Consider the following 16011-nt stretch of genomic DNA (forward strand, 5'->3'; position numbering starts at 1 on the left):
ACAACCATTCACACTCACATTCACACCTACGGACAATTTAGAGTCACCAATTAACCTGCATGTCTTTGGACTGTGGGAGGAAGCTGGAGCACCTGGAGGAAACCCACGCTGACACAGGGAGAACATGCAGACTCTGCACAGAAGGACTCCCTCTTGCTGGGAGCAATGAATGCTAACCACTGCACCACCCTGCCGCCTGGAGAATTGTTATTAGACCATATTTTGTCTATCATCTAAGTATTTATTTACTCTCTTTTTATTCGATGGAGTTTTAATCATCTTTTTTCTACGTCTGTTCTGTGTTGGTTGGTTTGCTTTTTTAATATTCTGTTGTTTTGTGTCTGTGTCATTCCAGTTTTGCCATGTGAAGCACTTGCTGCATGTTTGTATAAATAAAGTTGAGTTGAGTGTTTGCAGCCACATATTGATCACTTTCGTGCACTCTCCTTCACAGCCGGCAGCGTCCTGGCTCTGTGGGACTGGCTCCAGGCTGACCGAAGGATGAGCAGCGCTGGTGCCTGCTTCTAATTCATCTGAAAGTTTTCTTTTGTTTTTCTTTACACTAAAGCATGATTAGATCATTTATCATTAAAACTTAAAATAAACCCAGCAACAGTGGAATTATTCAAATACTAGCAGCCTAAATTGGTGGTGTGTCTGTGTCTCCTCCACCTGTTATGCCCAAAATGGAAACAGACCCAGTACACACATGCATGAACACACACTCCTCAGTTATCAGCTTTTATATGAACAGGACACTTGAACTCCGTCTCTTGAGGCCGTAACTCTCTCCCAACCCAGAGGGGGCAATCCACCGTTCAAACTGTTTGTTTGTCAGATGCTGGTAGATATATTTCCTGCACACTCTATCATGGATGTATTGTAAGAACTGGAGCAATGTCACAATATCAGCCTGACTCATAAAGCTGTGATACTGACCCTCCTGTCATGTCATACCCTACCACTCCCTCCTGACCTGCAGTAACCCCCCTTTTCCCTATCACCTGACTGCCCCACCCCCCTGCTCACCTGTTCCCACTTCTCTCATCATCCCTGCAGTAGCCTATATATCCCTGCACATTTCAACCAGCTCCTAAACCATTTGCCTCTTTGCTCTGCACACACTCGTTACTGTTACGCTTCCAGGTCAAAACTATTTAGTTCTGCTCATGACAGATGAGAAAATGTTTGTTTGCATCGTTCATCTCTGCAAACCATGAATCCATTAACATTTACATCTCATATGCATATCAGTGTTTCTAAAGTGACGTAGTACATGAGCTGACTTTGTCATGGTGGATGGTGTGACATTTAGGTGAGACAACTGCCAAGCTGCAGGCCACTGTTCAAGACCAACAAACAACAAAAACAGTTGTTTCTTAAGGAGTCTTCACTGTTTATAGACGGCTTTATAGCCACCAAACTTGGGTATTTTTTTGCGACTCGTCTCTATTTTTCCAGATGGGACAGTGAAACAAAAAGCAGTTGCTTTTGCTGCCGAGATTCTGTCTTCAGAATCGGGTATTTTAAAACATCTTTCAGTCTTTTCCAAACCATAACCGAGTGGCTTTTGAGCCTAAACGTAACCCACGTTATGTTTCAACTGATCCACGTGTCTGTGGTTTGCAGAAACGTACAATACCAACACTTTATCTGGCAACTGGGTTGAATTTAATACCTCCAGCTTTCAAAGTTCAGAACACAAAGAGGAATAATTGGCCGCGTCTGTAGTTCAAGGTGTCCTGTCAACAGCTGCACAGGTTGGAGAGTGAAGTCTGAGGGTTAAATGCTTTTTGAGCTGCAGGGGAATTTTTGTGTTGCAGTACAGCGAGGCTGAGGGGCGACGTCGTGTCCAGCCTGAGACAACATTACTGACAATGTTCAGCAGCTCAGAGGTACATCGGCTCTGACTCCTGTTTCAGTGTTTTAGGTTCTTTTTTATTATTATTATAAAGTTTATAAGTGCTTCCTTCTGTAATTGCATTACATACTGATTCACTGATGTCCAGGTCCTGACACACAGTGACTCTAATCCTTCACTACATTTCACTGATGTTAACTATGGAGGTAAATCCAGCATTCTTGGTTTTATTAATTTATGACACTATCCAATATATATTATATATATTATATTGTTATTGATTTTGTGGATGTAAAATTTTTGCTTTGTCACATTTGATCGACACAGATGCCGTTAATTTAGTTAATAACACAGCCTCGTTCACAATTTGAATTCTAAATGAAATCCTGTGATTGTTGTTACGTCACTCTTGGTTTGTGGACTCCCGTTTGGAAGCCTCGAGCTATTCGGCCGTTGCCATCTTGGTTTTTGGAGAAGTGACCATATTTGGATGAGAGAGTGGAGCTGTGGAGGTGCGAGGGGCGGAGCTGACTCATAGACCGTAGCGATGCCGCGCAGACAGCCTGTCACTCAAAGCAGCTCTGTCCTTAAATATGCAGAACTTTAAGCCTTCATAAAATGTAAACAGGTGAGTTATATAAAAAATTCACTCACTATAGCACAATTAGCTCTGAAGGCCAAAACCAGCCTCAAGTGGACATTAGAGGAACTGCAGTTTTTGGCACTTTGATGTTGGCTTTATTTTCCAGTCCCAGAAGTTGTTTCTTTGTTTGGACATGTTTTTTTTATTTGTATATAAATATGAGATATTTTCCATTGCAGTCTGTTCTGATTTCTTCATAAAAGTCCTTTAAATATTCACATGAACTGTCTGCAGCAGTACGGCCGGCTGCCCAGTCTGCCCAGCCCGGTCTCGCCCTGAAGTCGTTGAAATCTGGTGCTTGGGCAGTGACTTGTGGCGTCAGATACCAACAAAAAAAGGCGTCTTTTAACATCAGCGGCCTGTTGCTGTTATAAACCCTTTTTATACAGGAATTGTGCAAATCTGCAGGAAAGCCCAATCAGTCTTTTTTCAGCATTGGCAGTATAAAAACAAAATCGGGGAGTGCAGCAAAATGCCGCCTACCTACTNTTATCCACCACCAGTGGCTCGCACATGCGGCGTCATCAACAGCTCCTCCCACAAGTCATCAACAGCTACTCCCGTTGCAGAAGGGCGCCTCATTCTGTTTAAACCAAAAAGGTTCCACCAATATGTCTACTCTACGAGGCGGAAAATTGGGCACCTCGGATCAACTCACCAATCCAGCTCTGTGTGTCTAAACGCTCGCAGCTTGGCGGCAAAACGGCCCAACATTCGCCGAACATCTGGCAGTGTAAAAGGAGCTATAGTTTAACAGCGCCCGGTGGCGTCACGGGGAAATGCAGCAGGACGAGGATGAAAGTTAAGGCGATGAAAGTCTGAGTGGGACACTCAACTTGACACGGTGTCCCCGAACGTCAACAACCAACACACCCAGGGTTCCTTGGGCGTGGATATGTGGACGTGGAAATTCCATGACCAAAACTTCAATATGTGAGGAGGTCGGAGTGAGAATGTGTCGGTCTGCCAGTGTTGTTCTTTGTGAAGTGTCGACATGCCAGGTGCCGTAAGGAGCACTGTTAACTGTTTCGAGGTTTACGTTCATCAGATGCAACCTGATGCGTTCAGTTCACCAAAAACATAAGTTTATTGAACGCGCTCTGTTAATGAGTTCATGCACAACACCTCCTGTAAAGGTGTACAGTCTGTGCCTTCTCTCTTCTCTAAAAACAGCATTCCTATGGACGTTCCTCGTTTATTTACTAATGCGAGTTTTATGTTCATTTGTTTTTCTCTTCAGACTGCACTCGTCCTGTCAGCTGCTCTGTGCAGACCTGAATGTTTTCTATGTCATGTCATGTTCTGTCTTCATCCTGTTTCCATTTTCCCGTCTCTCTAGTTTCATCCACCCTTTTCCCGTAACTCTTCTCCCACTTTGCTTCAAGCGCTGCTCTTTCTTTTCTTTAAAATGAGTCACTGACTAATGAGAGGTGGAGGTGGAGGTGGGAGGCTGTCGAGTAGGTGAATGTCACACCCACCTGAACTTTGGACTTGTTCACCCCACACACTGTAATTTTTCTCCAAAGTGCTAAACAAACAGGTTAGCAAATACACACACACACACACACACACAGAGGTCATGAGGGGAAATATGTAACTTTTCTGCTGTTCTGTTGTGCAACCACACCGGGGGTCACTGATGTGAGCATCAGAGATTTCAGGAAAGTTTTGGGAGTTTTTGTTGTTGTTGTTGTCAGACTCCTGATCATCAGACGTCAGCACATTACTGGCAGAACACCGACTACACTCTGAACATGACATCTTGAAAGACAAATACACACTCTGTGCACTGATGAAAACAGCTTGTTCCCTTCAGGTTCTTCACGGCGGGAACGTCTCTGTTTACGTTTGTTTGATTTTAAGAGAGAAATCAAAGCACACAAAAAAAAAACCTAACCACGGTAATGCAAACACAGATTTGTCATGTATGTTTACTTGATACTTTTCCAACAGCAGTTTGAGAGCCAGAAACCTCAGAGGTGACATCACTCATGATGGGGTGTGGCCAGAAAAACAACAGCCTTAAAAGTTTCCGTTTGTAACAGCGAAGCAGCGCAGCAGCGCCTCTGCTGCATCGTGTCAGAGTCCCTTTGTCTCCGTGGGTTTCCTGTCTGTCTCTGTTCTGTCAGTCCAGCTGATGGAGACTGCAATACAAAAAATATGAAAGACTTGGTAACAATGCAGGACCTGCCTCAACACCCTTCTCACTGCATTTCATATTGTGCCGTAATATCTCACAGTGAATCTGGTGTTCCTCAGGGTCAGTTACCTACTTTGATTCAGCATTGAACAAGATAAGATCAGATCAGATCAGATCAGATCAGATCAGATCAGATCAGATCAGATAAGATAAGATAAGTGGTATACTGCACTTGTATATCACCTTTCTGTACCAATTCAAGTAATCTATATCACCCAACATGATGCAGATTACTGGTGAGCAGTATGGCGTGGTGGCCAAGTGGTAAGGCGTTGGTCTCGTAAACCAAAGATCATGGGTTCGAACCCCATCCATGCCTGATAAGCTTTGGTGCTTCCTGTTTCAATCTCAGAAGTGTAGTCCAAAGTGCTGTTTGGTAGACTGGACTGAGTTTCTTGAATGATGTGATGAAACACCGCTCATCCAAGAGGCTTCTTTATTTCTAAGGAACTGATGATGAGCTGATGTGTGTGTCATTAGGATTAGCTGGGTGCAGGTGTGTCGTGTTATCACCAACATCGTAAATGTAGCGTTATTTCGCTTCATTAAATAGCCGTAGGAAACAATCTTATTGCATATTGTAAGGCATAATATGGACTTCTTTACAGGTCGACCAGGACGAATGTAGAACTAAACAAGTTTCCAAGCCCTGTGTTAAGTTGGAAAACCTAGATTTGCACAAGTGTTGAGACATTGTGGCCGAGCAGCAGGGTATTGTTCTTCCAAACCAAATATCGTGGGTTCATTTCTCATCTGTGCCATCAAGCTAAAATTAAATTGTAGCTGCTGTGCAGTGATGGGTCAGGTCCGGGCATTTTTAGGCAATTCTGAGCAACAAGCAGAAGAATTGAAAGACATTTAGCAACACAGTCTGCCTTTTGCATCAGCCGAGGCTTGAACTCACAACCTCTGAGACTAAGAATCAATTTCTATCTCACTGAGCTAATTAGTCAGTGACAATTCATGTGTAGCTTCACAAACTGACTAAGCCAAACGTGCAGGTTTAGCAGCCGTCCATGCATGGAAAAGCAGATTTCAAACCACTGTAAAAAATTCAGTTATCGAAACAAAAATCTGAAAATACACATATTGCATCTAGACAGCATGGAGATGTTGGTAATTTATTTCACTCTTTTAAACTCAATAAACAGAAGAAAAATAATTAAAATTGTCTTATAAAATTATTTGTTTTGTCCAAAAGACCAGAACACAAAGAGCTTCAGTTTCCTGTCTCGTGACTCTGAGAACTGAGGAGATCAAATATGATGATCAATTTTCTGACGATCGACTAATCAGTGAATCTACTAACAGTCTCAGCTCGACTTGAATCGACACACTAACGTGTATTTCAGCTTTGGGTGACTTGAATCTGCTCTTCAGTGTGACACCAGTTAAACGCTGTCCTCACCTCGTTTTTCTTCCCACCGCAGCAGCAGGGAGTCGATCACTTCCTGTTATTAAGTCTGCTGGAGGGTCAGAGGTGAAGGGTGAGAGGTGGAAGACAGACGCGGTGTTGACAAGAGACACACAGGGAGGCTCTGTGTGTGTGTGTGTGTGTGTGTGTGTGTGTGTGTGTGTGTGTGTGTGAGCAGCAACTGCAGAGAGTCATGAGCAATGAGAGGAGGAATTACTGAAGAATGACTGGAATTTCCTGAATGGCAGTGATGGCGGCTCTCTCTCTGTCTCTCTCTCTCTCTGTCTCTCTGTCTCCGTCTCTCTCAATCGAACACCTATAAATCAGCCGTCGTCTGAAAGTGATGTAATCTGTCAGTGTGACTCTGCTCTGTTCTTTCTTGTGTCTCTTTATAAAGACAAACTGAGGTCAAATAAAATAATTTTTCACTGATCCTCAGAGTTTAAGTTCAGCTGTTGCATCAGCACAGAGACACAGAGATATAAACAGAGAAAAGTAAAGGACATGAAACAAATATAATATAAATAAAAAATAGAAACTAGACAGGAGCAGTCAGAGTCAAAATCCCAAGACCAGCACTACAAATACACACTGCACCCTCGGCCAGAGTTGTACTTGAACTAATACTTCTCAGGAGACGTGACTTGTTCCCATTCTTCACCAGAATTAGCGCGTGTACCAACACAGTCTCATCCCAAGTCGTCACAGTGGACTTTCACATCTACATATTAGACATTGGGCATCCTCCCCCATCTGTAGTTGACACTCTGGGACGCCGCTACCAACACCAGAACAACAACAGCACATGCTTAGGTTAAGAAAATAACATCATGCTTTGGCTCTACATTCATACAGGAAGCAAACAGCAGGCTCCCAGGTGAAAGTCCGAGGTTTATTAGACCCATCCACTGCCCCTCCCACATGCCCTATAGCGACTTTAGATTACGTGCGTTTCATGTCATACCGCTGCAACTTGTGACGTCCAGCCATGTCACAAACTGATGCTGAATTCACTGACAAAGCAGCAGCATTTGATGACTTTGGAATAAGAACAGGCTGCGTGTATGCAGGATTTTCTAGCACCTGCTAAAAATGGATGATGGACACATTTCCCCATCACCAGACGACCCCCTTTTGGACCTTTTTCTAGCGGACCTATTTTTCCTAGCTGACCAAGGACCAAACAATGGGCAAGTAAGTTAGCTACGGTTAGCTAGCAGCTAACTGGTACCATGGTGGACGACTTTACAGCTCTGTACATTTTGTCCGTCCACAAATGAACAGCTCTGGATGTAGATTTCTCCATGTTGTTACCGGCTTCTTCTTCTGTTATGCATTTATTCCTAGTCGACATCCGAGTCAAAGCCCGGGGAGGGAACTGTGGAGCATGCTCAGAGCGCCGCAAAAGCTGGCCTTTGGCATTTGTGTCTGACGCTGAAGTCACTGACAAAGCGAGGTATTTGACAGCTTTGGAATAAGAATGAACTGGGTGTATGTGCGTTTTTTAAACACGGGAAAACCGACAAAAAATGGGTGCTAGACTCCTTTCCCCCTGCCAGTAAACCAGTCATATACACAGTTCTGCAGCAATATGCCTTTCTGTGAGTTTTAAATGGTGTGTCACGTTTGACGTCACGGACAGGCCGGAAAACAGGTTAGTCAGAACTGAAACCAACAGAGGATGAGACCTGACCCGAGGCCAGTGACAGTGTTTCTTCTTTTTTATATTTCTTACATATTCAGTCTCTTTTTCAAACTCGGACTGACTTGGTTCGTTACTCTAACGCTGCTTCGATGGAGATGGATGGCATTTCCTGGTGGCCTGTCATGCATCATATAAAGTCACATAAATCATCATATGAATCATATAAAGGCATTCAGTGCCCTCTGAACAGGACTCATATAAATACAGAACACAGGTTGTTCTTCATGTGAGAGAGAAAATAACCTGCTGTCTGCCAGTGAGGACTTTGTGCCTTTATTAGTACGAGCCCAGTGCACATGTGTGCAGCCACAAGCAGCTGTTAAAGCCAGCTGACAGCTGATCCAGCTGTGACCAGCTGCTGCTGTCATCAGAAACAGACGTCTCTTCACCTGATGCTTCAAATGAAACGTCTCATTTCTCTGAAAACATTTCAATCAGAAGAGACTCAGTCTTAGTGAAAAGAATATTTATATACTACTGCACAGAAGGATGAAAAATGTTAAAAGTCTTTGGCGATAAAACGTCATCGAGGTGATGTATAATTTAGGAGGGTGATGAAGCTGTAGTACAATATTTATTTTAATATTCTAATATTTTATTTTGAAGTGCTGTTTCCTAGTTCGACAACATGGCCAAACACAAGTATGACTCTCAATGTGTTAAACTGCGTGGACCTCCGCACAATGACAAATCTGGGGCTGTATGAGCTGGGAACCACTGGTTTAAATTATTTTCAGCCTGCTTGCAGCATGGCTCGAGGGATCTCTGTTAATCACACCAACACTTTGGTCCAGACCAAAATATTTCAACACACGTTTTGAACAACCTGGCTTTATTCCGAAGTCGTCGAATACCGGCGCTTGGTCAGTGACTTCCAGCATCAGACATATGAAAAAAGCCGTCCTTTCGTGTCGCCATGATACACCCGGCAGCATCGGGAGGAAATAGGAGTGGGACAACAACGCAAGTTAAGGGGGCAGAAGTCCGAGTAGGGCGGGCAGGAGGGGTGGATGGGTCCAACAATCACTAACTTTCACCCAGGAGGCCAGTGTTCACTTCCTGTAAGAATGTAAAGCCAAACCCTGTTTTGTTTTTTTTCTTAAACCCAACCATGTGTGTTTGTTGTTGAAGTAAAAATACATCAATTGGCAGTGTTGTACTGACATAGTGCTTTTATTTTGAAAGCAAACTGTACATTTCCTGTGAAAACAGAAGTGTATTTTGAAAACAGACAATGCATGTAACAGGCTGAAGTTGACACGGCGTCCCAGAACGTCAACAACCAACACACCCAGGGTACCTTGGACGTCATATGTGGACGTGGAAAGTCCATGACCAAACGTGGACATGTGACGAGGTCACAGTGAGGATGAGTTGAAAAATGGATTAACATGAAATTTGTTTCAGGCATACGTGGTTCCTGGAGGATGAATCCTGATGACTTTTCTGCCACCATGACCTTCACATTTGTGGTTTCAGGTGAAATAACTCAACAACTATTGACTGGATTGTCTTAAAATTCAAAAATTCACATTCACGTCCCCCTCAGGATGAATTATGATCACATCATCAGGTCAAATTTCAATTTGTCCAATACTATGGTTTGAACATGTCAGAGCACCTGGAGGAAACCCACGCTGACACGGGGAGAACATGCAAACTCCACACAGAAGGGCTCCCGCTAGCCGGTGGATTCGAACCAGGAACCCTCTTGCTGTGGGGCAACAATGCTAACCACCATTTTGGCTCGACAGTTTTGAATGTTAGAGGGTCCTTGAACTCACTGGAATAAAGCGGTGCAGACGAGTGTTTTCACGACAAACTCAATTTGCCTGAATGGAATTAAATTATCTCTCACATCATCTCTTTATGTGATTTTGTTATCTGTGAAGCAGCAGCAGTTTTTTTTTAATTCCTTCAAGGTTGTTGTTCGTCCTTTGAGAATGACTCGTCTGTGTGACTTCCACCTGTGACTGAGTCCGTGTGAGCGGCTTCACAGTAACGAGGATCATATTATATCTCACTGAGGCACTCGAGCAGCCGGCTCAGGCCCTTAAAAACTATGTGGACGTGTTACACCTCCTGCATTGTTCTCCAAATCAGCCTGAGCTCCGGGAGGATCCTGTTACACGCTGCTGTGACCTGCCAAGCAAAAGTACAATGAAAGAGCGCACAAACACACACACAGTAATACACACTCTTTAACATGCCAAGACCTCGTTCTCACCAACGCAACAACACACAGGAAGCCATGTTTGTCCTGATGTGAGGAGGTAAACATGAGTCCAGATGGTTTCACGCTCCTCTGACGGCTCTAGTGTTTGCTGTGAGAGGACAGAATGAGTTACTCTACACAGTTTATCAGGACAAAGATACTTTACAGGTGTTCGGACAAAATCAGTTGAATTTGAACTTATTTGTATCGTTTTGATTCTTCACACAATACAATGGATTCCTGTTCACAAACACCTCAGAGGACAGAAAAGCTTACGTGGTGCATATTTAAGCTTCTCTGACCTTTCATAATATGAATATTACCAGTATTTAGAAGTGTTTTTACTGCACTTTGATAAACGTGTGTCAGCTCTGGCGCTAACATGGCTCATATTCCAGTAACAAACAGCAGCAGGGACTGATATAACCCAAACTACACCAGGTAATGAAAATGTACCTGAATGTCCCAAACCATAAAGTGGTGTTGGTGATGGTTTGGGATGTCCACATAAAACAAAAGTAACATTTGAATGCATGCAATCCAGCGCCCCTCCTGCTAGCCCTCTACGGACTTATCGCACTTTATGATACAGTTGACGGTGACGCTACAAACTGCTACCAGCTGGTGCTTATCATAACACCACATGCCTTTGTGCGTCAGTGTCTTACTTTGACACCCACTGACATAGCACCAGTATTTGACAAGTTCGGTTGTTGGCTGCTGCGTCAACAACTGCTGCTGTCTGGTGCGCATTATACCACCGCAAAAGGTGCCTGTGTGCGTCGGTATCTAGGTGCTTGTGTGCGTCGGTATCTAGGTGCTTGTGTGCGTCGGTATCTAGGTGCCTGTGTGCGTCGGTATCTAGGTGCTTGTGTGCGTCGGTATCTAGGTGTTTGTGTGCGTCGGTGTCTAGGTGCCTGTGTGCGTCGGTATCTAGGTGTCTGTGTGCGTCGGTATCTAGGTGCTTGTGTGCGTCGGTATCTAGGTGTTTGTGCGTCGGTATCTAGGTGCTTGTGTGCGTCGGTATCTAGATGTCTGTGTGCGTCGGTATCTAGGTGCCTGTGCGCGTCGGTGTCTAGGTGCCTGTGCGCGTCGGTATCTAGGTGCCTGTGCGCGTCGGTATCTAGGTGCCTGTGCGCGTCGGTATCTAGGTGCCTGTGTGCGTCGGTATCTAGGTGCTTGTGTGACTTCTCCCTGAAAGTGAAGCCAAAACATCTTGACTGCCCCCTGGTGGCTGGCTGCAGTATAGGTTATCAACCCCACCCCTTTATGTTTGCAGATGAGACATCAGCCAAACTAAAAACTTAAAGTACATGTAAAATAATTTTTTTCTTCAGATGTTTTCTGTCATTTCAGGTAGTTCTTATCATGCTGATGTTCAAGTGTTTGTTTTTCTGCAAAGTTTGGTTTTAATTAGTGATTTAATGTGTAAAAAATGGGTTAGACGGCATGATTGACAGCTGTGTGCGCCAACTGGTGTGCTCGCTATCAATGGCGCTGCTCGCGACTGGTCGGACGGGAGTATGGATTGCACCACACAGATTGCTATGGAGCAGACTCTGGCTCCAAATGATGTCATCAGCTGTATCCAGGATATTTTGGCTTCATTTTTGTACAGTCGAAGCGATAATGCGTCGTCCATCTTTAAATACAGTCTATGGTTCAGCCTATTTTGATTTTATCGTTCTCTTTTCTAATTTTTATAGCTTTCATTGGTGTGATTTCAGTCTGTGACGAACCAGGGTGTTGGTTTCTATAAATAAATTTGACCTGACACCAGAATCGCCTGCAGAGGGGAGAATCTGAGACGTATTTGACAGGCTGTGGAAGAAGAATTAGACGTTTGGGGGTTTTGTTTGAGGGTCAAGCTAAATCAGCTCCATGTGTGTTTGAAGGTACAGTAAATCCAGCACCCTGCCCCCGGGTTCACTTTAGGGAGGGTGGGATAAAAGCTAAGCTGACTGAAGGCTGTTTGAGAGACCCCGCCCCCAGGGGACACATCAAGAGGTAAAGTCAGCATACTTCATGTATGGAGTCAAAGTAACATGATTCTCTTTCTTTCACTCCCTCGCTCTCATTGTGTGTGTGTGTGTGTGTGTGTGTGTGTGATAATGTAACTGCCTCACTGTGTGTGTTCAAAATGTGAATTTTTGTTTGACTTGTGTGTGTCTGGATGTAGCTAAATGAATAGTTTTAACCACCTGAACAACAGTAAGCGTTTGGGTGTGTGTAGCTCTGTGTGTTTGGACACACTTTGTTGACTGTATGTGTGGTGTTCTTGCATGTGCATCGCTTCATTAATAAGTGTCTTTTTATATTGAGTTTACACTGATCCATCCGCCCTGTGAACGTCTGTGTAGCGTCTCATGCTGTAGCGCAGGTTGCCAGATTTGGGTTTTGGTGTCTGTAGAAGCCCGTTCTCGTTACGAACTTTTGAAATGTCACTGCTTTGTCACTGATCTGTGCGTTAGTTAGATAAGGATGCATAAAGCCACATTTCAAAGTAGCACGATAGGCAAACTTTTCACGATGTTATGATGTGCTGCCAGTCGGCCAGATAGCAACTTTTTGGCAGTTTGATAGGCCCCTGGACTTTCACCCGGGAGCCCAGTGTTCACTTCTAGTATGAATGTAGAGCCAAAGCATGATGAAAGGGGTGAAAGGCGGTGGTTTTTGAACCCATCCACCACCACTCCCACCCGCCCTACCCGGATCTCACCCCCTTAACTTACGTCGTTGTCCCACAGTGTTTCCCCCCAACGCCACCAGGCGCCATTCAACAACAAAGTGAAAGGACGGCTTTATTTGTCAGTGTTCAACGCTGGAAGTCACTGACCAAGCAGCGGTGTCCGATGACCTCTGAGTGAGACCAGCTTGGGTGGATAGGTCCACTCAACCTTGGACTTTCACCTGGGATCCCAGTGTTTGCTTCCTGCATGAATGGAGAGCCAAACCACAATGTTGTTTTCTAAGCCTAACCTTGTGCTTTTGTTGACATCCTGGTGTTGTTTGCAGTGTCCCAGAAAATCACCAGCAGATGCAGGAGGATACCTAGCACATCACGAGCAGACGTGAAAGTCCACTGACAAGGCACGATGACACAATCCTGGAAACCTTATTGTAAATACGTTTCCATCCACCTGTCTTTATGTGCACTCTCAATTTAGACATAAAAAACGTAAAGTATAAATGACGAAAGTTTGTAATAATGTTGAAATATTACAAAAAGTTGTTACACTTTGCTGAGGTGGAGAAGTTGATGCATCAATATAAAGACAGTGTGACAAAGTGTAAAAGAAACAGCCACAGTGAATTTATCCATCCATCCATTTTCATCTGCCTATGTGGGGACAGGTCGCCGAGGCAGCAGGCTGAGCAAAGCACCCCAGACGTCCCTCTCCCCAGCAGCGCTTTCCAGCTCCTCCTGGAGGACCCCAAGGCGTTCCCAGAACAGATGAGATATGTAATCCCTCCAGTGTGTTCTGGGTCTGCCCCGGGGCCTCCTACCAGTGGGACACGCCTGGAAAACCTCAAACGGGAGGCGCCCAGGAGGATCCTGATCAGATGTTGAACCACCTAAACTTTGCTCCGCTGCTCCTTCGCTTTTGGTGCGAAGGAGCAGCGGCTCTACTCCGAGCTCCCTCCAAATGTCTGAGCTCCTCCTCCTATCTCTAAGGCTGAGCCCAGACACCTTACAGAGGAAACTCATTTCAGCTGCTTATGTCTGCGATCTCATTCTTTTGGTCACTGCCCAGAGCTCATGACCATAGGTGAGGGTTTATGTTTTGTAGACAGACCAGTAAATCTAAAGCTTTGCCTCTCTGGCTCAGCTCCCTCTTCACCACAACAGTCCGGCGCAACACCCACATCACTGCAGATGCCACGCCAAACCACCTGTCTGTGTCATGCTCCATCTCACCCTCACTCAAGAACAAGACCCTGAGACACTTGAACTCCTTAGCTCGGGGCAGAAACTCTCGCTCATCTCAGCTTGTTTATCTTCTTATTTAAAGCAAATGAAATGCATGTGGTGGAACAACAGCCGTTAGGAGGGATATTTATAACTGACATGTTGACATTCACAGTTACATACAGCATCACATGAAAGTGAAATAAAGTCAAAGAAGTCAGACGTCAGCCCGCTCTCTGCCCGTCTGTAAATCTGTCTTATTTGTTTGAGTTGGAGCTTTAAACCCAAAGCACCTGTGAGACGGTGAGGATTAACCCAAACCTCGAGCTCTACACTCCACAGCGTGCAAACCCGACCCTTCAAAGTGCCTGTTCAAGCCCTCCACGAGCCTGAGCAAATATCAGCCAGCGCCAGGGAGAAAATCCAGCCGCTCCGACAGGAAGTGGCTGCAGACTTTAGTGACGTGTTAGAGACCTTTCCCCATTTTTCCCCTCAATGCAGCAAATTCCTTTAAAATGGGTCAAACCGTGTGGTTGTCTCAGAGTGTGTGCTGTTCATGTGTGGGAGTGATTTTAGTCTATTGGACAGTGTAATTCTTTCATATGGTGCAAGGACAGACAGCTAAAATACCCGGTTTTGAGGGCACAGTCCCTGCTAGCAAAACAGTGATGGGTCGCTACAAAACACCCCCAACTGGTGCCTAAAAAGTCGTCAGGAAAACATCGATGACTCGCTTAATCACAACAGGTTTTGTTGTTTGTTGGGCTTGAACAGTCTGCAACTTGGCTGGTGTCTCGCTTAGGTGTTACACCATCCACCATCCCCTCCACCTCCAGGTGTCAACTCATACACTTCATCACTTTAGAAACGTTGATATGATATTCAATGTGAAAGTGTAATGTATTCCTGGTTCGCAGAAACGTACAATGGCAACATTTTCGTCTGGCAGTTGGGCTGAATTGTAGAAGCAGGATGAGGGAGCAACTTCTCGTGCTCCCAAGGTGCATGGAGAGGGGAAATAAATCAAAGGCGTCGAAACTCGTTACTGTTACTGAAACTCTTTATTGCAAGAACAATGTGTTTTGGCTCGTGGCCTTCATCAGGGTCATCATGAAACACATTATTAACAGCATTTAAACAAGGTAGGATAGATAAGAAAAATCTGTTGGGCTCAGGTGTTGGTTAGCAAGTTAGCCAGGCATGCTAACGTCTGCATCTTTTTGTTAGAGCAGATAATCCATTCCTTACACTTTAACTCTTACTCTTTGCTCTACGCTACAGCTCATCATGCCATATATTTAAAACTGGCACGATATATGTAAATTTTGATCCACACCTCATGTTGTAAAAATGTCACTTTTTCAAATTCAGCCATCCTCTTGGGGAAAACAAATACTTTCAGCAACCTTCAAGACCAGCAACCAACAAGGAAGTGCCAAAAACTGAAGTTCCTCGAATGGCCACTTGAGGCTGGCTTCAGGGGTCAGTCAATCTACATAGACACCCATGTTGAAATGTCACAGTAGCTCCATCCATTATTTCATACAGTCTATGATTACTACAAACCATCATTGCAAATGTGTCAATTCTGACAGAAAAACAGCAAATGCAATTTGAGCCTAACATAGAATATGTACAGTATATAACTTGTGGATGTGGTGCAAACATAGAAAATGCCACCTTGGATACTGAATTACTGGAAAAAGCATATTAGGCTGCAACTAATGATTATCTTCATTATCACTATCTGCTAGTTATTTTCCTGATTAAAAGTTTTCCATAAAATGTCAGAAAGAGTTTCTAAGAGCTCAAGCTGACGTCTTCAGATGTCTCAGTTGGTTCAACCAACAATCCAAAACCCAAAGATGCTCAGTTTACCATCGTATACAACATGCATGTTAGCCATTAGCCTAGATACAGCCAGGTCGCATAGTAGCGTCAGACCTGTTAAAACGTAAGTGAACGGGCAACCTTCAAGTGCAAAGTTAGTCCACTAAACAAGCTTTTTCTCCACAAAGACCGCCTCATATCGTTAGGATAAATGTCAGAGAACATATAGAAAA

The 16011-nt window shown here is 44.3% G+C and overlaps 1 protein-coding gene and 1 non-coding gene across 2 annotated transcripts in view; one reads left to right on the forward strand and one right to left on the reverse strand.

Annotated features, from left to right (window-relative positions):
- Window positions 1-16011, reverse strand: part of pcbp4 (poly(rC) binding protein 4) — a 536281-nt gene that overhangs the window by 233252 nt on the left and 287018 nt on the right. The window lies entirely within an intron of this gene.
- Window positions 4952-5023, forward strand: trnat-cgu (transfer RNA threonine (anticodon CGU)). Its single transcript has one exon. It is a non-coding gene; the product is annotated as a tRNA-Thr (tRNA).

The sequence above is a fragment of the Epinephelus moara genome, chromosome 24 (genome assembly GCF_006386435.1).
Source record: "Epinephelus moara isolate mb chromosome 24, YSFRI_EMoa_1.0, whole genome shotgun sequence".
In the NCBI taxonomy this organism is placed as follows: Eukaryota; Metazoa; Chordata; class Actinopteri; order Perciformes; family Serranidae; genus Epinephelus; species Epinephelus moara.